Source organism: Lithobates pipiens, unplaced genomic scaffold (genome assembly GCF_037356315.1).
Source record: "Lithobates pipiens isolate NorthernLeopardFrog02 unplaced genomic scaffold, aLitPip1_a1.2 Scaffold_25, whole genome shotgun sequence".
Lineage (NCBI taxonomy): Eukaryota > Metazoa > Chordata > Amphibia > Anura > Ranidae > Lithobates > Lithobates pipiens.
This window is the reverse complement of record NW_027507787.1, coordinates 57,664,773-57,687,465: the sequence shown is the minus strand read 5'-3', so window position 1 is coordinate 57,687,465 and position 22,693 is coordinate 57,664,773.

Here is a 22,693-nt window from a genome sequence, read left to right as displayed (position 1 = left end):
AAAGCGCTGGATCCCCTTTTTATCGGTGGGGGCTGGCCATTCGAGAACAGCAGAAACCTTTTCCGGGTCCATCTTGATGCCTGCTGGAGAGATTTCAAGGCCGAGAAATTGGATATCCTGCTGCTCAAATTTACATTTCTCGGCCTTAGCGTAAAGTCCGTGTTGCCGGAGCCGAAGCAGCACTCTGCTGACGTGCCCACGATGCTGTTCCAGGGACCCGGAAAAGATTAGGATGTCGTCTAGGTATACAATGACGAAAATGTCCAGAAAGTCCCGGAAAACATCATTTATCAGGTGCTGGAAAGTGGCCGGGGCATTACAAAGTCCGAAGGGCATTACTAAGTACTCGTAGTGCCCAAAACGAGTTTGAAACGCAGTCTTCCACTCGTCGCCTGCTCGTATACGGACCAGATTGTAAGCTCCCCGCAAGTCCAACTTAGTAAAAATAGTAGCTGACCTTAGTTTCTGAAAAAGCTCCGGAATCAGTGGTAGGGGATAACGGTTCTTAATCGTGATTCGATTTAACTCCCGGTAATCCACACAGGGTCGAAGGGTCTGATCTTTCTTTGTAACGAAGAATATTCCGGCACCGGCAGGAGATGTGGAATGGCGGATGAACCCCTTCTTAAGGTTCTCGGTGATATAGACCTTCAGGGCCTCCTGCTCTTTCTCAGACAAGGGGAAGACACGCCCGAACGGAATTTCTGCCCCAGGAAGGAGCTCGATGGGACAATCGTAGGGGCGATGTGGGGGAAGAGAATCAGCCCCCCGTTTACTGAAAACATCCAGAAACTCATGGTAAGGCTCAGGAACTAACTGACACAAGTCCTGGTCTGGGTCCAGACAGAGGAGCGTTCTGGGCTGTACAGAAGCTCCAGGAAGACAGTGATCCTGGCAGTAAGGGGAGAGGAACCTCACCTCCCCGGAAGACCAGTCAACGGAGGGATTGTGTGCCTGCAGCCACGGGATGCCTAGGATCACAGGGAAAAGTGGTGATGAGATGACGTCTAGAGTTAGCAGTTCCGTATGTTGGCAGGAGGTGGTAGCTGGTAGTGGGAGAGTCTTCTGGGTGACTCGGCCAGATTTAATTTGTGAACCATCAGCCAGGAAGATGGAAAGTTCATGGGGCTTTTTCCGAAGAGGAATGGAGTGCAGGTTGGTGAAGGCAGCGTCGATGAAACAGCCGCAGGCCCCTGAGTCAAGGATGGCGTTGACGTGAATCGTTCTTCCCTGCAGCTGAAATGAGAGCAGAAGGGCAACATGGAAAGTGTTGGAAGGCAGAGTAACAGGGTTGTGAGACACAGAAGAAAGGCACTTATGTGTCTTAACAGGGCAGTTGGTCACGTAATGTCCGGAGCCGCCACAGTATAGGCACAAGTTCATCTGCTGACGGCGGGCTCGCTCTTCGGGTGACAGGGTAGGCCGGAGTAGTCCGAGCTGCATGGGTTCTTCAGTAGCTTGGGCAACACTGGCAGGCCTCCCTTGAGGGGAAGGAGTGAAGAAGGGTGCTGAAGAAGGCGTCCTGGTGGTCATCCAAGCTGGTCTTTGGGGTTGGGTGGAGCGTTCCGCCCTACGCTCACGAAGTCTCCTATCAATCCGTATGGCCAAAGCGATTAAGTCCTCCAACGAGTCTGGGGTTCCAACACGAGCCAACTCATCCTTAAGGCCCTCTGACAGGCCCATGCGGAATTGATGTCTTAGGGCCGACTCGTTCCACTGGGTATCTGCGCTCCAGCGTCTAAAGTCCGCGACATAGTCCTCTGCCGACCCTCGGCCCTGCTGGAGCGCAGTTAATGCAGATTCCGCAGTGGCGGACCGCTGGGGATCATCGTAGAGCTGGGCCATCCCCTCGAAGAAGGTAGAAAGGGTCTGGGTGAGAGGACTGTCATTTTCCAGAAGGTGATGGGCCCAGGACTGGGGCTCTCCTTGCAGAAGGGAGATAACGAAGCCCACCTTAGTAGCCTCCAGAGAAAAAGTCCTAGGCTGAAGAGCGAAGTATAACTGGCAGGCGTTACGAAAGGCCCGGAACTTGGAGCGGTCCCCGGAAAACCTCTCTGGAATGGGGACCCTAGGTTCAGGTGGAAGCATCATCACGGCCGAATGGGTGGCTGGCTGAACAGGAGGAGGCTGAGGAGCGGTGACTGGAGGGCAGGAAGTAGACAGATGCTGAACACGTTCCTCCAGCCTGGAGTAACCATCCTGAAGGGACTTAACGGCTTGAGTCAGGGCCGCAAGGTGCGAGCAGATCTCCTTCATGGCTGAGGCCCCTTCCGCAGACTCAGACATGGCTGTTCGTACTGTTATGGTTTTCGGATGGTGAGTCTGACTTGGTGGAAGGAGACCTCTCTTACGACTCTGGTTCAAGTCTCTCTGAAGTGGGAACAGAGGGACAGGAGCACAGCGGGGTAGGAGCGTCTGGCCAGATGCAGCAGCAGGTACTGGAAGGTGGAGATCTTCAGTAGTAGTAGCTCTCTGTAGCAGGTAGGCAGCCGAAGAAGGTTGGCAGCAGGCTGTGGGACCACGACAGATGGTGCACGGATCTGGAGAGGCAGAGGCAGACCCGGGAGGACCTCTGAGAGGGAGAGCAGCAGACACAGCAGCAAGCAGGAGCCAGCAGAAGAATCAGGTAACAGGCAGGGAATCGGCAACAAGTATCAGTCCAAGAAGGGTCAAACAAGCCGGGGTCGGAGCAGGAGAGATCAGCAGAGTCAAACGGAGCAGGGTCAGGTATCAGGTAGGTCACAGGCAGAATAACGGGTTGTTTCAGATACTAGGTGCAGACGAACAGCACAGAACATCTGCAGCTGTTCCTTTAAAAAGGGCCACTGGCGCCAATAGCGCTAACGCACACACGTGCGTGCGTGTGCCGCGCGCACATCCGAACGACGTGCACCCGCTCGCGTCCGGAGATGCGCGTGCCCACGACGACCCGCGGCACGAATGCGCGTGCGCGAACGGAGACCCGATCGTGCAGAACGGACGGATTCCTGACACAGAGTTTGCCACAGTGTACTGCCTCCTAACTAATCCCCTCCCCCCACCACTGCCACTGATCCCATCAACCCCCCAGAATTGCCACTGATCACACCCCCCTCTACCGGCATTGCTACTGATCCCAGGAGTCCTAGGATCACTAGGAGTTAACTGTCTACTGATGGGTCGCCTCTCCTCCCCAGTCCATGGTGTGCAGGCAGTGAGGAAATTATGTGCTGTATCCTTTAGCAAACAATCAGTAAGCAGTAATGATGTGCATTAACCTCTTGCAACCAATCATTGAGTGGTAAAGATGTGCAGTAACATCTAGCAGCCAATTAATGAGTGATAAGGGCGTCCAGTAACTGATAGAAACCAATCAGTGAGCAGTATTGATGTATGAAGTAAGCTCTAGAAACCAATCAACAAACAGAAGTCAGGTGCTGTAACCACTAGCAAATAATCAGTGAGTCATTATGTGTGCAGTAACCTCTAGCAGCCAGTCAGTGAGCATTAATGATACACTGTAGCCTCTAGCAACCAATCGCAATCACTGCCTGATTTGATTCTGAGTCTAGCTGCTATTTATTGTATATCTCAGAGCAGGTGGAGAGCGAAATTACATACAGTTAGTCAATGAGAGATTTGAGAATCTCTAAGAGCCATCGTAAGCTTGTAACTAGAACATAAAGACGAACCAATGGCTGGGAACACACTCTACCATGCCACAAGCTATCTGTATCCACTCAGATTGTAGCTGTCCTATGGGACAGTTCCTCAACATCACAGGGATTTATTCTGATGTGGAGGTTTTTTTTCTTAGGAAGCAAAGGACCTATCCCAACAATTTAAGCCACAGGTATATTCAAGTAGAAATGTCAGGAAGAGTTTCAGATGGGCAATAATACACATTTGGCCTGTCCAGTTGAGGGGAGTCTCAGAGTAGAAAATAAATAGGAGGATTAACCTGTGAGACTAATTAAAAGATTAGTCTCCCATGGAAATACATTTAGGGGAAACTTACAAAAACATTGGACTATCCTCCTCAAATTGTGGCCATCACTCAAGTGTGAGTGCAAATAAAAGAAGTAACAAACTAGGAGATGTTCTTATAAAAGGTGAATTCGAAGGAGTTTAAACTAGGAGTTTCAGTTACTATGAATTATTTGTGTATAAAGAATTTCACTGTGATTTTACACAATTATACAATTTGTTCTCTTTTTTTACATGTGGGAACATGGTGGGTGCTTAGTGGAGTGACCAACTCACAAATAACTACCTCTTTCATTGGTTTTATTATGGTAACTTTTTAGTTTTGTATTTAACAACTTCAATAAAGGGCACTTCCCCTCTTCCTGCCAAAGTAAATTTTCAGCTTTCAGCATTGTCCTTTTTTAAATGACAATTGCGTGGTCATGCTTCACTGTACCCAAACACAATTTTTATAATTTTGTTCCTACAAATAGAGCTTTCTTTTGGTGATATTTGATCACCTATGTGGTTTTTATTTTTTGCGCTATAAATAAAATAAGACTTTTGAAAAAACTATAACTTTTGTAGCACTAACCCCCGAAGGAGCTGCTGGTTATTTTTGGGCTTACCATTACCTCCCGTTCTCCTTGTAGCACGTCTAGGGGATGTCCCGTGGTAGATGGCCCAGTAACTTGAGACTGACAATAGATCTACTTGAATGGATTTTATTTGCAAAACTCAGACAATTTAACAGTCTTTCATCTTGTGATCAGAGGATTGTAAAGAGGGTTCAGGTACTCTTATGCCCCGTACACACGAGCGGACTTTTCAACATCCAAAGTCCGAAGGACCGAGTCCGTCAGACTATCCGATCGTGTTTGGGCTGCAACGGACTTTTGATTCGCCAAAGTCTGACGGACTTTAGAAATGAAGCATGCTTCAAATTTTCCCGAAGGAACTCCGCCGGACCCGGTCCCCTTCGAAAACTCCGCTCGTGTGTATGCTACTCTGACGGACTAAAACCGACGCTAGGGCAGCTATTGGCTACTGGCTATGAAATTCCTTATTCGAGTCGGGTCGTACGTCATCACGTTCGAATCCGTCGGAGTTTAGTGTGATCGTGTGTGGCCAAGTCCGTTCGGCCGAAAAGTCTGTCAGAACTCCGTCGGAACTCCGGCGGAACTCCGGCGGAACTCCTTTGGAAGTCTGTCGGACATAAGTCCTCTCGTGTGTACGGGGCATTAGTGTCAAAGTCAGAAAAACATTGAAGAACTTGCTTTGACTGCATCCAGAGAATAGCCATTCACAACTGGATGATCACTCAGGTTGGACAGTCCTTCTCTCACAAGGCCTAGCAGCCAACATGGTGCTTACTCAGAAACAAGTCTCTGCCACAGACATTGTTGTAGAAAGTACAAGATAATGTCTATGCCACAGACGTTGTTGTAGAACCCGTAGGAAAACTAAGCTTGAGAACACTTGTGGGATACCTGGATCTCTCAGCCTACTTGGCGATATCCACAAAACCAGATTCTTTCGGTTACTTCAGCTCTTCCAGGCTCTTGCTAAGAAAACCAGGCCGTATGTGGTGTTCTTCTGAAGCGTCCTCCCCTGGAATGCTGGAAGTACACTGGGTCTCTCCCGAACCGGAGATGGCACCCAACCACCTCAGAATCCTTCCTTAGTTTCCTTGCCTCAGGCTAGCCAGCTGACACGTACCTTAAGGCAGAGCCCGGAATGCAGGGAGCGGCCTCTCGTAGACCTCTGACTCGGGAGGCCCTGGTAGTGATGACAGGGGCTCGGGAGCACAGAGGAGCACAAGTGCCTGACTGGATGGTTGATGTAGGAAGCAGCGGACCGTTGATGGTGGGAGATGTCCTGTAGTCCAGCAGCGGAGTGCAGGTGATGGCAAGGTACAGCAGACAGCGGGAGGATTCCTGTAGTCCGACAGCAGAGTGCAAGTGACCGCAGGATACAATGGACAACGGGAGGAGTTCTATAGTCCAACAGTGGGTGCAGGTGCAAACAGGATATAGCGGGTAGTGGAAGAAGTCCTGTAATCCGCAGCAAGAGATAAGAGGCAACAGGGCACAGAGGAGACAACAGCCGGGTACGGTGGTGGACTGGGAGGTGTCCTGTAGTCCAGCAGCGGTAAACAGGAAACTGGCAGGTAACGGAGTAGTACAACGGTCCAGGTCAGGCACAGGTGAGCAGATAAGGTACAGAAACGAAATCCAGAAGAGTAGTCCCTATGAAGATTTTTAGGTACCGCATTTTTGACGCTGTTCCATGGGTGTACGCAATTTTAAATCTTTACATGTTAGGTATCTATTTATTCAGGGCAACATAATATGACATTTTTTTACAAAAACATCGGATCGTCTATTGTGTTTGTGTGCAATAAAATTAATTAAAGTGCATTGTTGCCAAAAAATTGCATTTAAAAAAAAAGTTGCACAAATACTGTGTGACATAAAAAATTGCAACACCGCCCTTTTTTTCTATAGGGCCTCTGCTTAAAAATGTATACAATGTTTAGGGGTTTTAACAAATTTTCTAGCAAAAAAAAAAAAATGCTGATTTTTACATGTATGGGAGAAGTGTTAAAATTGACCTGGTAGGTGAAGTAGTTAATTGTTAATTATGTAGGCCTTTATGTTTAAATACCATGGTGGATATGGGGCATGTACATCCTGAGCAAGTTCACTATTAACAAAATATGTTAATGTGGTTACATTTCTGGGGTTAGACACACCTTCATGGATATGTGGACACAGGTGTAACTAGAACCTTCAAGGCCCCGGTGCAAGAAACCAGGAAGGGCCCCTCTGACACCCAGCTGAGGCCCTTCCCATGCCCGGGGCCCTTTTCTCCTTACCCATGGCCCTTCCTACTTATTTTCCAAAAATGATTTTCCAAATTTGCAAGTGAAAAATAAAAAGAAACAAAAAATAAAACAATACAAAAAAAATTTAAAAGAAAAAACTAAAGCAGTGCAAAAATCAATCCATATATAAAAAAGCAAACTTCCATTCATATGTGATAACAGTGGCAAGTAATAAAAAATCGTGCATAATCTTCAAATAAATGTGCATCTAGCTCCACACCCAAGTGAGTAAGTAGCCTGCTTACCAGCTATCCGTGACTGCTAGAAAGCAGTCTCACTTAGCACAGGGAAAGTCTCCCCAAGACCATTAAAGATGTTTGGAACTGCTGCCGGAACGATGTCACTCAGAAAACAAAAGAAAGTGCTTCCATAGTGTAGTAAATTAAAAAATTGCGGTTTAATGAAAATAAGAGGATTAAACTCACAAGATATATGATGGTTAACCACCTCAATCAGGGGCGGGCTGGGCCGGGGGGCAGGGTGGCAATTTCCCCGTAGGCTGCCCTAACAATATATGCATAATGGCCGGCGGCCACTGCTCATGATTTTTTTTTCTTTTCGGGTCAGGGCAGGGGCTGCAAGCTGAGGCAGAGGGAGGGGCGCGGAAACTCAAGAGGCACTCACACTCACTTATGTAGTGGAGGCCGCTCTGTTCCCGCACCTCCCGTCGGTCGCGCTCACACTAATCCCCTGACAGTGGAGTGAGAGCCAACCTATCAGCTCGTCTGGGGGACCCCCCCCCTCCTCTCCTCCTCCTCTCCTCCGAACACTGCAGCCTGTGTGAGCGTCCGCCCACCCTGTTCCCTCCCCTGCTTCCTCATTGGTAGAGGGAGGGAGCCCATCAGAGCCTCCAGCAGCTGCAAAGCATCGTGGGGCATGTAGTCCCGGTGGCCTAATAGCAATTCCTGGGCGCAAAAAATTCCCAAGCCTGACCACAGGAAGAGAACAAACGAGAGGCTGCGGGGGAGCAGACTGTCACCCCATGAGGCTGATCCTGAGGACAGAGCACAGATAATGTAATTTTTTTGGTGAATGTGCTTTTTTATTTTTTATTAAAAAGAAAGGTCTTACACTATGAAGATTTCTCACTTCTTTCCCATTGTTTCAAGCTGGGAGCTGATATTATTAACCCCTTCATGCCTAAACCTTTTTTGACACTTGTTTACAAGTAACAAATCTTTTATTAGAAAATTACTTAGAACCCCCAAGCATTATATATATATATATATATATATATATATATATATATATATATATATATATATAATTTTTTTTTTTTTTTTTAGCAGAGACCCTAGAGAATACAATGGCAATTCTTGCAATATTTTACTGTATTTATGTAGCTGTTTTTCAAATACAATTTTTTTTGGAAGAAATACACTTTCATTAATTTACCACTTCAATACCGGGCATTTTCATCCCTTCCTGCCCAGGTCAGTTTTCATTGTGCGCTCATGCAACATTGTACCCAAATTAATTTTTTCCCACAAATAGAGCTTTCTTTTGGTGGTATTTGATCACCTCTGCGGTTTTTATTATTTGCACTTTAAACAAAAAAAGAGTGCCAACTTTAACCACTTCAGCCCCGGACCATTTTACTGGCCAAAGACCAGACCACTTTTTGCGATTCGGCACTGCATCGCTTTAACTGACAATTGCACAGTCGTGCGACGTGGCTCCCAAACAAAATTGACGTCCTCTTTTTCCTACAAATAGAGCTTTCTTTTGGTGGTATTTGATCACCCCTGCGGTTTTTATTTTTTGTGCTATAAACAAAAATAGAGCGACAATTTTGAAAAAAACGCATTATTTTTTACTTTTTGTTATAATAAATATCCCCCAAAAATATATAAAAAAAATTTTTTCCCTCAGTTTAGGCCGATATGTATTCTTCTACATATTTTTGGTAAAAAAAAAAAATCGCAATAAGCGATTATTGATTGGTTTGCCCAAAAGTTATAGCGTTTACAAAATAGGGGATAGTTTTATGGCATTTTTAGTAATAATTTTTTTTTACTAGTAATGGCGGCGATCAGTGATTTTTATTGTGACTGCGACATTATGGCGGACACATCGGACATTTTTGACACATTTTTGGGACCATTGTCATTTATACAGCAATCACTGCTATATAAATGCAGTGATTCCTGTGTAAATGACACTGGCAGTGAAGTGGTTAACCAGGGGGTGGCAGTGTAGGGGTTAAGTGTTCCTAGGGGTGTGTTACTAACTGTGGGGGGGGGGGGCTGGGCTTTCATTTAGTGAACACTGATCCCCGCTCCAATCACATGGAGCAGAGATCAGCGTCATTTGTTGCTAGGCAGAACGGGGAGATGCTGTTTACAACGGCATCTCTCCGTTCAACCGCCCCGTGAGACTATCGCGGGTATGCCTGCGGCGATCGAGTCCACGGGACCCGTGACCGGACTCACAGGGGTCTCGACCAGATTGGACGTACCTGTACGCCAATATGCCTGCCTGTGCCATTGAGCCGACGTATATCGCCGTGCGCTGGTCGGGAACTGGTTAAAAAAACACAATATTTTTTACTTTTTGCTATAATATGCCAACTTAAGCCTTAACAGTTGTTTAGGCTGATGTGTAATTTTCTACATATTTTTGGTAAAAAAAATTGCGATAAGCAATAATAAGTTATAGCGTCTACAAAATAGGTTATTGATTTATGGAATTTTTATTATTTTTTTCTTTTTACTAGTAATGCTGCAATTTTTATTGTTACTGTGACATTGCGGTGGACAGATCGGACACTTTTGACACTATTTTGGGACCAGTGACTTTTATACAGCAATCAGTGCTATAAAAATGCACTGATTACTGTATAAATATCACTGGCAGGGAAGGGGTTAACACTAGGGGGCAATCAAGGGATTAAATGTGTTACCTAGAGAGTGATTCTAACTGTGGGGGAGATGGGACTGACTTGGGAGGAGACCAATCCTATATACTAGGAACATACGATCTGTCTCCTCTCCCCTGACAGGATGTGGATCTGTGTATTTACACACACAGATCCACATTCCTGCTCTGTCATGAGCGATTGCGGGTGCCCGGCAGACATCACAGCAACCGGGTACGTGCATCGGCTCCTCGGTGATGTGTACCTCAGTGTACCGCCACGAAGCCAAGGATGTCCTATGATAAAGAGCACACTGGTGACATCTATCATAGAACCTGGTCCAGGAGGCAGGACTTCGTATGACAGAAGCCGCACTGAGTAAGCGGGAGTGTGTTATCCAGCAGCTTTTCTCTCTCTAATCCCCATGCACTGAACAGACTGCATTGATGGGCTATGGTGAGGCTGCATTGATGGGCACTGACAAGGCTGAGCTGATGGGCACTGATGAGGCTGCATTGATAGACACTAGTAAGGCTGCATTGATGGGCATTGGTGAGGCTGCATTGATGGGCATTGGTGAGGCTGCATTGATGGGCACTGTTGATGGTGAGCTGATTCGTGGATTTATGGGCCACTTGACTAGACTTGCCCCACAGGCCTAAGGCTGCCAGCCCTCCCCTGACCTCAATACAATGCACTTACACTCTCACAGTTTGAATGACAATTACTCAGTCATGCAACACTACACCCATATGAAACTTGCGTCCTTTTTTCCACACAAATAGAGTTTTCTTTAAGTGGTATTTAATCACTAGTGGGTTTTTTTAAATTTTTTTGCTATAAATAAAAAAATGTTGTGAAAAAATGCCTTTTTCTTTGTTTCTGTCATAAAATTTTGCTAATTTGTAATTTTTCTTCATAAATTTTGGCCAAAATTTATACTGCTACATATCTTTGGTAAAAATAACCCAAGTTAGTTTATATTATTTGGTCTTTGTGAAAGTTATAGAGTCTACAAACTATGGTGCCACTCACTGAAAATTGAACACATCTGATCAAGCCTTCAGTACATCAGGTGAATCTCATTTCTTGAGACACTAACAAGTCAGCAAAGTACAAATACCCCCCAAATTACCCCTTTCCTGGTGCCTCTCCATGGCAGCATACCTGTGACAAGCTCTGCCTTGGCTCCTCCCTCAGGACTAGTGAATATTATAAAAGAAAAGGTTAGTACAGCCCCCGCATTCTCCTTTTTTTCCTCATACCTCATGGCAGTGAATCCTGGTCGGCGTCCTTACCTCCTGCAGTCGGCAGCTTCCGTCCGGGTTCAAGCCTCTCCCAGACGCAGTTCCTTCTCTTGGGCAGCTAAACGCGCTTATAAGGTTGGAAGTCCCTTCTGTAGGATCTTTTGGGACAAGCAGTTTGTCTCTTAAGTAAGAGCTTTATCTGCAAATTGATCAGGCACCAGCTCGTTCATGGTAACGGAGGCAGCAGCTATTTCTACATTTCTTTTTTTTTTTTCCCCCCTTCTCTCTTTTCTTCCTTCCTTTCCTTTCCCTTTTAGGTTTTATATCTTTATCTTTTCCCTTTTCTCTTTCCTCTCTCTTTTGCTCTCTTCCCCTCCCCCACCTTCCATTTCTTTCTTTCTTTGTTTCTTTTCTTTTGACCTCCCATTTGTTTGTTTCTCTCAGAGAAAAAATCTCCCTCTTAGCCCCTGCCGCCATTCCCGGCTCCATAGGAGCCGCGCGCGCTCAGCGCCGGCGTTTTATTTAACTTTCGGCGTTCCCCGCCGTGCTCTGCGCATGCGCCGGCGGTGTGAGGCTTCTAGCTTACTGTTCCGCCGATCGGCGCATGCGCAGTGGATTCGGAGGCCGCGGCGGCCATCTTTGATAAGGGCACAGTGACGTCTGTGCCCTCAAAATGTCAAAGACAGGATAGAGGCGTGCCCTGCCTCTCCTGTTCTACTGTTTATCTCCCTGATGGCCTCAGTGGGACGCCTGTGGCTGCAGGGAGAACTGCTACTCTGAGCTTTAATATAATAAAAAAAAAAAAAAAAAGAGAAGATGGATTAATTAATTAATTAATTAAATTGTATAAAATTAAATAAACATATTAAATTATTAAATAAAATTAATAAAAAATAATTAAATTATTTTATTTACAAAAAAAAAAAATTTAAATATATATATATATAATTTAACCCCCCCCCCCCCCAAAAAAAAAAAAAAAAAAAGGGACAAGAAGACAAAATGTAGATTTAGACGTATTTTAGATGTATTTATTGAAGTCCCTTTTTCCAGTCAAGGACACGGTTGGTTGATTTTTCTCCTCTAAAACTCTTTTCTTAGCTGCTGCTTCTGCTAATCCGTCTAGTATGAGCCATTCGCCACCCGCACAAGATCCTACTCTACACCTGAGGTAAGGACCTACGTCCAGGTAAGTTGATACACTTTAAAAAAAAAAAAAAAAAAAAGAGTGCACTCAGGCTGGTACTTTATGTATTTCAGTCCTGTACGCCAGAAGATGTCTAAGAGGACCTCAAGGCGACATGAAGACGATGATGACTCTAGTCACAGCTGAGACAGGTCGTCCTGGCATGGGGATTATAGAAGTGGCAGAAAGCATCGGCCAAAAAGGCGCCATCACTCATGCTCCCCGAGACCTAGATCTCCAAGATGTCAGGCGTGTGGAGCTGCCCCACTTTCAGACAAACTGATCTGTTTGAGATTGCCTCAGGGACGATGCAGCTGAAGGTCTGCAAATGGCGGACCTACTTAAGAAAGTAGTAAAGGACTCCCTTGCGGAATTGGTAGCCACAATGACGACGCAACAACCAGCGTCTCCTCCTCAGGAGCAAACGGCTGAGGCTGAGGCTTCCATCCCGGGGCTGTCCACAAGTGGAATTTTTCATCTGACGCCGGCATCCTCCTCTAAACATCAGGAAGAGAATGCCATCTCAGAGGAATCATCTGATGACCTAGATGCCTCTGGCTTTGCTTTCGCCATGGTCCAGCCTTATGTACAGGCAGCTAAACATGCAATCGGCTGGGAGAGACCAACACAAAGGTTTAAGAAGTCTAAATCGTACTTCCCCTTTCTCAAACGCCAGATCTCAGTTTTTCCTCTCATGGACGAGATCAGGGATGTGATTGAGGAAGAGTGGGAAAAGACAGAGAAAATGTTCTCTATTAATCGGTTGGGAAAGTTATTCCCTCTCTCATAGCCTGATTCCGCAATGCTGGAGGGTTCTCCAGTGGTCGATGCAGCAGTGGTAAGGTTGGCAAAGAATGTCACATTGCCCCTGGAAGACTCAACTTCTTTTAAGGCTCCAGATGGCAGACAACGCCTGTAAACCTGTCATAGCCCTGACATCAGTGTCCAATGCGCTACGCGTCTGGACAGATAATATAGAGTCAGCAATCCAACAGGACATCCCAGAGGAGGATATAATCAAGGCCTTGGATGAGCTGAAGTTCTCAGCAGACTTTATTGGTGAAGCCGCCATCGATTCAATTCGTTGCTCCGCAAGGGCAATGCTCCACACAGTTATGGCCAAATGGGCCTTGTGGCTGAAACCGTGGGCAGCAGATATCGCCTCCAAACAGAACTGGTGCAAGATACCATTTGATGGTGAAGCCTTGTTTGGGGGAAAAACTGGACAAGGACATCTCTCGAGTCACTGGTGGAAAATCAGGCCTGCTACCCCAAGACAGGTGATCTAGGCGCTCCAGGACAATCGCACCCATATTCCAATACTCCAAGAATAAGGATTACCGATAGTCCAGGCAGGGAAAAGGCGTCAGGCATAATTGGGAAAGCACACAGTCCACGTTCCTCAAAACCCGAAGACAGAGACCAATGCCTACCCCACAGGATTCTACTAAATCCTTTTGACGCCTGGCCAGCCCAAGCGAGTCCTGTGTGGGCCAAGCTAAAACACTTCTCAAAGATCTGGGAGCAAAAGTGCAGGGATTCTTGGGTAGTCTCCACAGTCAAATACGGCCATTTCTGGCCGTTCCTAGACAAACCTCCCAAGGTCTTCTTCTCCCTGACAAGGGTGTCAAGGTTCCCCCCTAAAAAACGGAAGTGCTACAGCAATTTCTTCTCTCCTTGCAGTAACAGCAAGCAGTAGTTCCAGTGCCTCCATCAGAGAGATTTTCGGGTTTTTACTCAACCCTGTTTCCAGTCCCCAAGAGAAATGGAGGGTGGAGACCCGTGATAGACCTAAAAAGTCTAAATCGTTATTTCTTCCTAGTAAGATTCAAAATGGAGTCACTACGAACGATTATTTGTGTAGACCAACCAGGGGGCTGGATGTTGTCAATAGACTTGCAGGACACTTACCTGCATTTACCCATACTCCCTCCTTTCCAGAAGTATCTGAGATTGGCGGTGGGGCAGGTACATCTCTAATTCCAGAGTCTTCCATTGCACATCGCCAAGAGTCTTCACAAAGACCCCAATTGCCATCATAGCCCCTCTGAGAGAATTGGGGCTTCGGGTATGCCACTACTTGGACGACCTTCTACTGCTGGCAAAAGACTGTGGAACAGGTGGTATCTATCCCAACCCATACACTTGACGACCTTGATGCTCAGGAGTCTGCATTGGTGGATGAAGAAACAGACACTTCTGAAATCACGCCCGTTAGGGCATGTCGACTGGATCACAATTAATACCAATGCCAGTGCAGCAGGTTGGGGAGCACACTGCAACCGGATCTCAGTGCAGCGTAGATGGTCCTCCATACAACAGGCCTGGTGTTGAATGTCCTGCAGGTCAGAGCGGCCTACCTTGCGTTACTAGCCCTAAGGTTCGAGATTACAGGGAAACCTGTTCTCCTCCGAATGGACAACATGACTGCGGTATCCTATGTACACCGGCAAGGGGGGACACGCAGCAGGTCCCTCCTGAAGGAGGTGGAACCCATAATACTCTGGGCAGAAAGGAATCTAAAGGACCTGAGGGCAGTTTATCTGCCCGGCCATCTCAACTTGAGGGCCGACCGCCTTTCCCGCAAGTTTGCGGATGCCAACGAATGGTCTCTACACCCGGAGATTTTTGACTGGATAGTGAACCAGTGGGGTCCCCTCGAGCTAGACCTATTTGTAACAGCATTCAATACCAAGCTTCCAAGGTGCATCTCAAGGCTTCCTCAACCCCAAGCGGAGGCATTAGATGCCCTCTCAGCCCCCTGGGCATGCAATCAGGCCTATGCCTTCCCTCCACGGCCTTTCATTCCAAGATTCCTGTCAAGGCTTATGATAGAAACCTCGACAGTGATAACGGTCCTACTGTACTGGCCAACACATCCTTCTTTCCCCACAGCAATGTATCTAAGTACCCGACTTCCAGTCAAGGTTCCAATAATACCTCTTCGCCTCTCGCAAGGATGTCACACCCTTCCAGATCCCCGCAGGCTGGATCTTCACATCTGGCAGCTGAAAGGGAAAGGTTCCAATCTCTAGGGTGTTCCAACAAAGTGATCGCAACCCCGCTCAAGGCAAGAAAACCATCCACAAACAAAAGTTCAGGGCCTTCATGATTGGCAGAAGCTGTGATCCAGATTCCCCATCATCCTCTCAAATTCTTGAGTTTTTGTAGGCAGGCCTAGACCTAGGTCTTGCACTAGGTACACTAAAAGTACAGGTATCAGCAATTTCATTGGCAAACCAGTAGAAGATGGGCCGAGGACTCATTAATAATACAGTTCTTCAAAGCTGTCAAAAAGATCCGACCGCCAACTAAACAATCTTTTCCCTCTTGGGACCTTGCTATTATCCTAGAGTCCTTAGCCAGTCCACCTTTTTGCCCCTTCGGAGTCAGCATCGCTTTGGAATCTAGCCTAGAAGCTAGCCTTCCTGATAGCTATAACCTCTGGCAGACGGGTTTCAGAGCTCCAAGCTTTAGGAGCAGATCATAATCATATCATATTCCATCCGGACAGAGTAGAACTCAGAACAGTGCGAGGATTTATTCTCAAAGTCGCATCATCCTTAAACATGTCAGAACCTTGGGCACTCCCAACATTTTCAGAACAGGACTCTGGTTCTCTTCATGAGCTAGACATTGCCTCCACTTTGAAATGCTATCTGCAGGCCACAGCATCATTCAGGGATTCCATCAGGCTGTTTATAATTCCCTGGGGCAAACACCAAGGCAAGGAGGCGTCAGCAAGAACGATTGCCTCATGGATCGTTAGACTCATTCACAAGGTGTACAGGACAAAGGGGCTGGAACCCCCTTTGGCGGTCAGGGCGCTCTCCACCAGAGCAGTTTCTGCCTTTTGGGCGGCAAGAGCGAATATGTTAATTGAAACTATTTGTGGGGCAGCGACTTGGTCGTCCCGACATACGTTTCTGAAACATTGCAGGGTGGACCCAGGAGCTCTTGCATCGGTGGAGTTTGGCAGACAGGCAGTCACATCAGCCCTCGCTTCTTCTAAATAATAATTTCTTTAAAATAGACTTCTAAGCATCCCACCCTTCTCAGCTAGTTATTTGTCACAGGTATGCTGCCATGGAGGCACCAGGAAAACAGAAAATTGTACCATACTTACCGTAATTTTCTTTTCCTGGTGCCTATCCATGGCAGCATACAATCCCACCCTCGGTATTCTATATTACGGAGAATGCGGGGGCTGTACTAACCTTTTCTTTTATAATATTCACTAGTCCTGAGGGAGGAGCCAAGGCGGAGCTTGTCACAGGTATGCTGCCATGGATAGGCACCAGGAAAAGAAAATTACGGTAAGTATGGTACAATTTTCTGTTTTTTAGAAAGTAGGCATTCCAAGGTATTAAGTAAGTAGCATGGTGAGTATTTTTAAGTTGTAATTTTTTCCCACAATTCTTAGCAAAATTAATTTTTTTTTATTTTATTTATTTTTTTACAAAATTGTCATATTATCAGGTTATTTTTCACACACAGCATATGCATACAACAAATTACACCCCAAAATACATTCTGCTACTCTTGCCGAGTATAGCAATGCCACATATGTGAGACTTTTACACAGAATGGCCACATACAGAGGACCAAAATTGAAGTAGCACCTTCAGGTGTTCTACGAGCAAAAATGACACATGTCATTTCACAACCACCTATTACAATTTTGAAGGCCCTGGAGCACCAGGACAATGGAATTGCCCACAAAATTACCCCATTTTGGAAAGCAAACACCCCAACGTATAATCCATGAGGCAGAATGAGTCTTTTGAACGGTTCATTTTTTTCCCAAAAGTTTTTGGAAAATGTGGGAAAAAAATGAAAACACTTTTTTTTACACAAAGTTGTCCATTTATAAGATATTTGTAACACCTAGCATGCATATAGAGAAAATTACACCCCAAAACACATTCTGCTATTCCTCCTGAGTATGACGATACCCCATGTGTGATACTTTTACACAGCCTGGCCACATAGAGAGGCCAAACATTGAAGTAGTACCTTCAGGCGTTCTAGAAGCATAGATTACACCTCTCATTTCATTCCTACCCATCACACTTTTGAAGGTCCTAGAGCACCAGGACAGTGGAATTACCCAGAATGTGACCCCATTTTGGAAAGCAAACACCCCAACGTATATTCTATTAGGCATGGGCTGCAAATAGGTACTCTGATGGCCTAGTGACAGGTACTCTGCTGGCCTGGTGACTGGTATTCGGGTACTCTGAAGGGCGGTGATAGGTACTCAGGTACTTATATGGACTGTGACAGTGTCAGAAACCATGAATCAGACTGAGACAGAAGTATAATTAAATCACACTTGTTTATTAATAAAAATAAAAAGGTAAATAGAAAAAGCGTAGTCAAGCATAGCCAGAGTCCAGTAACCAGATCGGGTAGTCAGCCAGGCAAGAAGTCAGGGATCCAAGTAGCGCAATAGTAAGCAGGATAAGGAGCCAGAAGGGATGTCAGCAAGCCAGTCTTTAAACAAACCGCAGGAGATGGTTTCTAGTGATGTGACCAAGGCAAAGGCAGAGGTGAAGTGAGCTGGAAGGCTTTAAGTAGGCAGGTCAGACGAGCATCATCAGGAACAGCAGACAGGTGTGGAGGCAAACTACCGGCTTTACGTTTATCAAAGACATAGCTAAAATCACGGTACTCCTCCAGCAGGGAGGGGAGTGAAGAGGTGCACAGGACTTTGGATACCTTCAGGAAGCATATCTCACTGCATTGTGGTGACCAGGAGAGAACCTCAGCACGGAGCCAATCAAAAGAGGGGTTGTGCCTCTGTAACCAAGGATAACCAATAACCAGCGGAAACCTGGATGAGGAAATAACTTGGAATTGGATTATCTCATGGTGAAGAGCCCCTACCGCCATGGACAATGGAAATGTCTCATGAGTCACATGGGCAGGCTGTAAAGGTCCCGTCAAGAGCCTCAATGGCAAGTGGAGTGTCATGCAGCATCAATGAACAGGCCTGCAGCCCCAGAGTCGATTAGAGCCTGTATCTCGATGGACTACTCAGCCCAAGAAAGGGTGACCAAAACCAGGGGTTTATCCTTCTGGATAACTGGGGATGAAACAACGCCACCTAAGGTCTGTCCATGACAGGACCTCGAGGTTCGGGCGTCACCTGGATGGGTAGGACAAGACTTCAAAAAGTGACCTGCCTGGCCACAATAAAGGCAAAATCTCTCTCTCCTCCTAAAGGCTCTCTCATCCGCAGAGAGATGCGTGAAGCCCAGGTGCATGGGTTCATCTTCACTGACCAACTCGGTACTAGGAGGCATGGGAGGTGATGGAGGCATTGGTGGGACTACAAAGCTCGGAGGCAAATGTACAGGAGGCTTCCGCAAGCGCTCCTTAAGAGAAAGTCTTTCTCTGAGTCTGGAGTCAATGAGGATGGCAAACGAGATCAAGCTCTCCAGCTCAGTGGGTATATCTCGGGCTGCTAGCTCATCCTTGATGGAATCCAAGAGACCATGAGAAAAAGCAGCCACGAGGGCCTCATTGTTCCAAGCAACCTCTGCTGCCAGAGTACGGAATTCAATGGCATAGTCGACAACAGTTTTCGTACTCTGTTTGATGGACATGAGGCACTTGGCAGCAGAAGCGGAGCATGCGGGAATGTCAAATACCCTTTTAAAGGAAGCCACAAACTGAGGGTAACTCAAGACAACAGGTTTTTTACGTCTCCCATAGAGGGTTAGCCCAGGCCAAGGCTCTCTCAGAAAACAAAGATATCACGAAACCTACTTTGCTTCTGTCCGTGGGAAACGCCTGGGGCAGCATCTCGAAGTATATCTCAACCTGATTGAGAAACCCTCTGCATTGAACTGGATCACCCCAAATCGCTGGGGAAGAGGAGCAGAACCAGACATACCTCTTATAGAGGTAACACTCGAAGCGGGTGCCTGCATAGAGACTAGCGCAGCAGCAGGGACGGAGCAGCCACCGTGGGGGATTCCAGGTGAGCCGTGCGATTCAGGAGCGTTTGTAACGCCATGGCAAACTGATCCATGCGGTCATCTTGCTCATCCAATCTGTAAAAACTATTACCAACAAGTGGATTGACTGTATCTTCTAAATTCATGGCCTTCGCCTACTGTCAGAAACCATGAATCAGACTGAGACAGAAGTACAATTAAATCACACTTGTTTATTAATAAAAATAAAAAGGTAAATAGAAAAAGCATAGTCAAGCATAGCCAGAGTCCAGTAACCAGATTGGGTAGTCAGCCAGGCCAGAAGTCAGGGATACAAGTAGAGCAATAGTAAGCAGGATAAGGAGCGTGAAGGGATGTCACCAATCCACTCTTTAAACAAACCGCAGGAGATGGTTTCTAGTGATGTGACCAAGGCGAAGGCAGAGGTGAAGTGAGCTGAAAGGCTTTAAGTAGGCAGGTCAGACGAGCATCATCAGGAACAGCTGGTAACTGTGGAGAGAGAAGCTGACAGCTGAGCGGCCAGCCCAGGGAAGGAAGGGCTAAGCCAGCCCTGACAGACAGGTACTCGGGTACTCAGATGAACTGTGATGGGTACTCAGGTACTCATATGGACTGTGACAGGTACTCAGGTACTTAGATGGACTGACAGGTACTCAGATGAACTGTGACAGATACTCGGGTACTCAGATGGACTGTGACAGGTACTCGGGTACTCAGATGGACTGTGACAGGTACTCAGGGCCTCTGATGGACTGTGACAGGTACTAGGGGACTCTGATGGACTGTGACAGGTACTCGGGTACTCCGATGGACTGTGATAGGTACTCGGGTACTCAGGTGAACTGTGACAGGTACTCGGGGATTCTGATGGACTGTGACAGGTACTCGGGAACTCAGATGGACTGTGACAGGTACTCGGGTATTCTGATGGACTGGGAGAGGTATTTGGGTACTCTGATGGACTGTGACAGGTACTCTGATGGACTGTGAGTGACAGGTACTATGATGGGTGGTGACAGGTCCTCTTTATTGGGGAGGCAATCATTGTGGTTGGTGTGTACAGTAAGCGGTAATAAGATGTTACCGCAATCTCCTCCTCACACACGATCGGTACCAGTTGTTTACATTTAGTGATCGGCTATGAAAGAATCACAGCCGATCACGTGGGTAAGCAGCCAATGGCTGTTTGCCTGCATTGGTGACGAGCAGTGTTCCTGGGACCATGCCGGCACCAGCGTGCACGCGCAGCTCGCTCACGATCGCACAAATGCGCCGTGCACAGTGGGGGTGGAACCATCTGTGATCGGCCGTGACTTAATCTCGGCCAATCACATGGTAAACAGCCATACCCAATGGCTGTTCACCCCCCTCGGTGGCGACCGGTGTCTCCGTGACACGTCGCCACCGCAGGAACAGGGATGCGCGCACAGAGTCACGTGCATTCCCTGTTTAAATGGGAGGACGTCATATGACGCCCTCCCGCCACAAGAGCAGTGCCGCCTGCCCGTCATTTGACAGCCGGCGGTCGGCAAGCAGTTAAAAGTGGTACAACCAAATGTCTCATCAATGAGGTCTGGGGGGTTTCCTCAAGCTTCTGTTCGCTTACTTTTCCTATTGCCGATCAAAATCCTGAAAATAATGTAATGACGTCACCATCGTAGGCTCATCCCTATGCATTTCAACATGATAGAGTGTCGTCTGGGGATTGGTCAGGTGCATGTGTCATCACGCATGTGGGTTATATAGCCCGGCAGTGCCATCTTAAATACTGGACACCAGGGTAGTACAATGATAAAGCCAGGGCGGTACCGCCATTTTGACTGCTGGCTATCAATATAATAGGAAAAAGGTAAATAAAGACAAGGGAAGCCTGGAAGCATATAAAAGGAACCTTGCCATCTAGTGGCAGGAAAAGATAATGGACTCAAAGCATAGTGAATAAAATGAGTCAGCCACTGAGACTCTGAGCCAGCCAATCTTGCCCCCTCCACATCCTGGCATTCCAGTGAGTGGGGGAGGGTGAGGGCAGAGCCAGGGACTGACAGTCACCTCTCTTTGCTCACTGAAGGCTGAGAACTGAGTGATCAGAGGTCTTTGATCGCTCTGTTGTTGGTCTTAAATGCAGCTGGGGACAGATGCCACATTGGATCAATGATCCATCTACTTAGATAAGTATAATAAAAAAAATCTCTTTAAAAAGGAAAAAAAATCATCCTCTCCCTCCTAAGAACCCTCCCTCCCCAAGCAACGATTCCCACTGTAAAATATCCCCCTCCCTCAAAAACCGACCTCCCCCAAACGCAAAAATATCTCCCTCAGTCAACACCCTCTCCCCAGCAAAGATTCCTAATTCTGAAGAAAATCTCCCTTCATCCAATCAAACTCCCCTACCAGAAGCAAATCCTTGCCATTAACCACCCCCTATAAACGTCTCTAAAAGAAACTCCCCCTTTCTCCAAAAGCAAACCCACCCCCCTTTCCTTAATCTTCCACCAAAAGAAACTCCCCCGGGTTGGAATTCTCACTTCCTCCTTCCCAAAATAGACAGTTGATGCCGCCCCACTTACCAGACCTCAGATTCAGCACGGCACAGAAGCAGGATAACGTCTGCATCCCCAGTCTCCCTTCGGCTGTGTCATATGATACCTCAAGGAGGTATCTAGGAGTTCCCTCAACCGTGCACTGTCAATTGCCGGCATCAGGGAGTATGCCGGACAGGTATGGTTCCTTTCACACAGAGAAGCATGTGACAATAAAATGAAAGCCGCCAGCCTATTTCCTTTGTGCAAAAAACTGAACCTCCAACTTTGCCAATTCTCAATAGATGCTGAAAAATATCAGTCACAGTAGACTGTAGCATCCTACAACAGACCCTGACCCTTGCTGGTGTCAGGATCCAAATCCAAACCCAGCGTCTCTAGTCTTTCTTGCTGATCTCTGAAATCCTTGTTCCTTCTCCTTAACTTCATCTTTAAGCCATGTCTCTGTACTTCCTGTTTGCCAGCCTATTGTATTTATGCCAGTAGCTACTGTTAAACTGAGTTCTTATTTACCGCAACTCGTATACCAATCCCTGACTGCCTATTCATAGATCACCCTTTATCACTCTCCACTTCAAACCAGATTACTTTGGCTACCAACTTTGTGTTGATCTCTGACTACACTTCTGTTACTGATACTTATGGACTGAACCTGATCTGATAATAACTACTGATTGCTGTTTCAGCTCCTGGACTCTGAGCCTGATCCCAGATCATAACAGCTGTTTTGGAAGAACATCTGAGTTCTAAAATGATGTTTCGCTCTCGTTGTTCAAGGTACGGTATTTAACTATAGTAGTTTTGATACACATCTTGTTCTTATACTACCTGTTATGGCTTTTTCTCTTTTTTTGCCACACATTGTGTGTGAGCAGTCAATTAAACTTTGCTAATTGTATCTTAGGAATTACATATTACATGCATATTGACCTACTTCTTATATGTTGTGAACCACTTAACGTTTTACAATAAAATAGAATAAACATAAAAAGATGGCTCTCTACACCTCACCTTCAGCCAAAGGTAAGATTATTACGGCTCTTTTCTCTGACCCTGATAGTGTTGC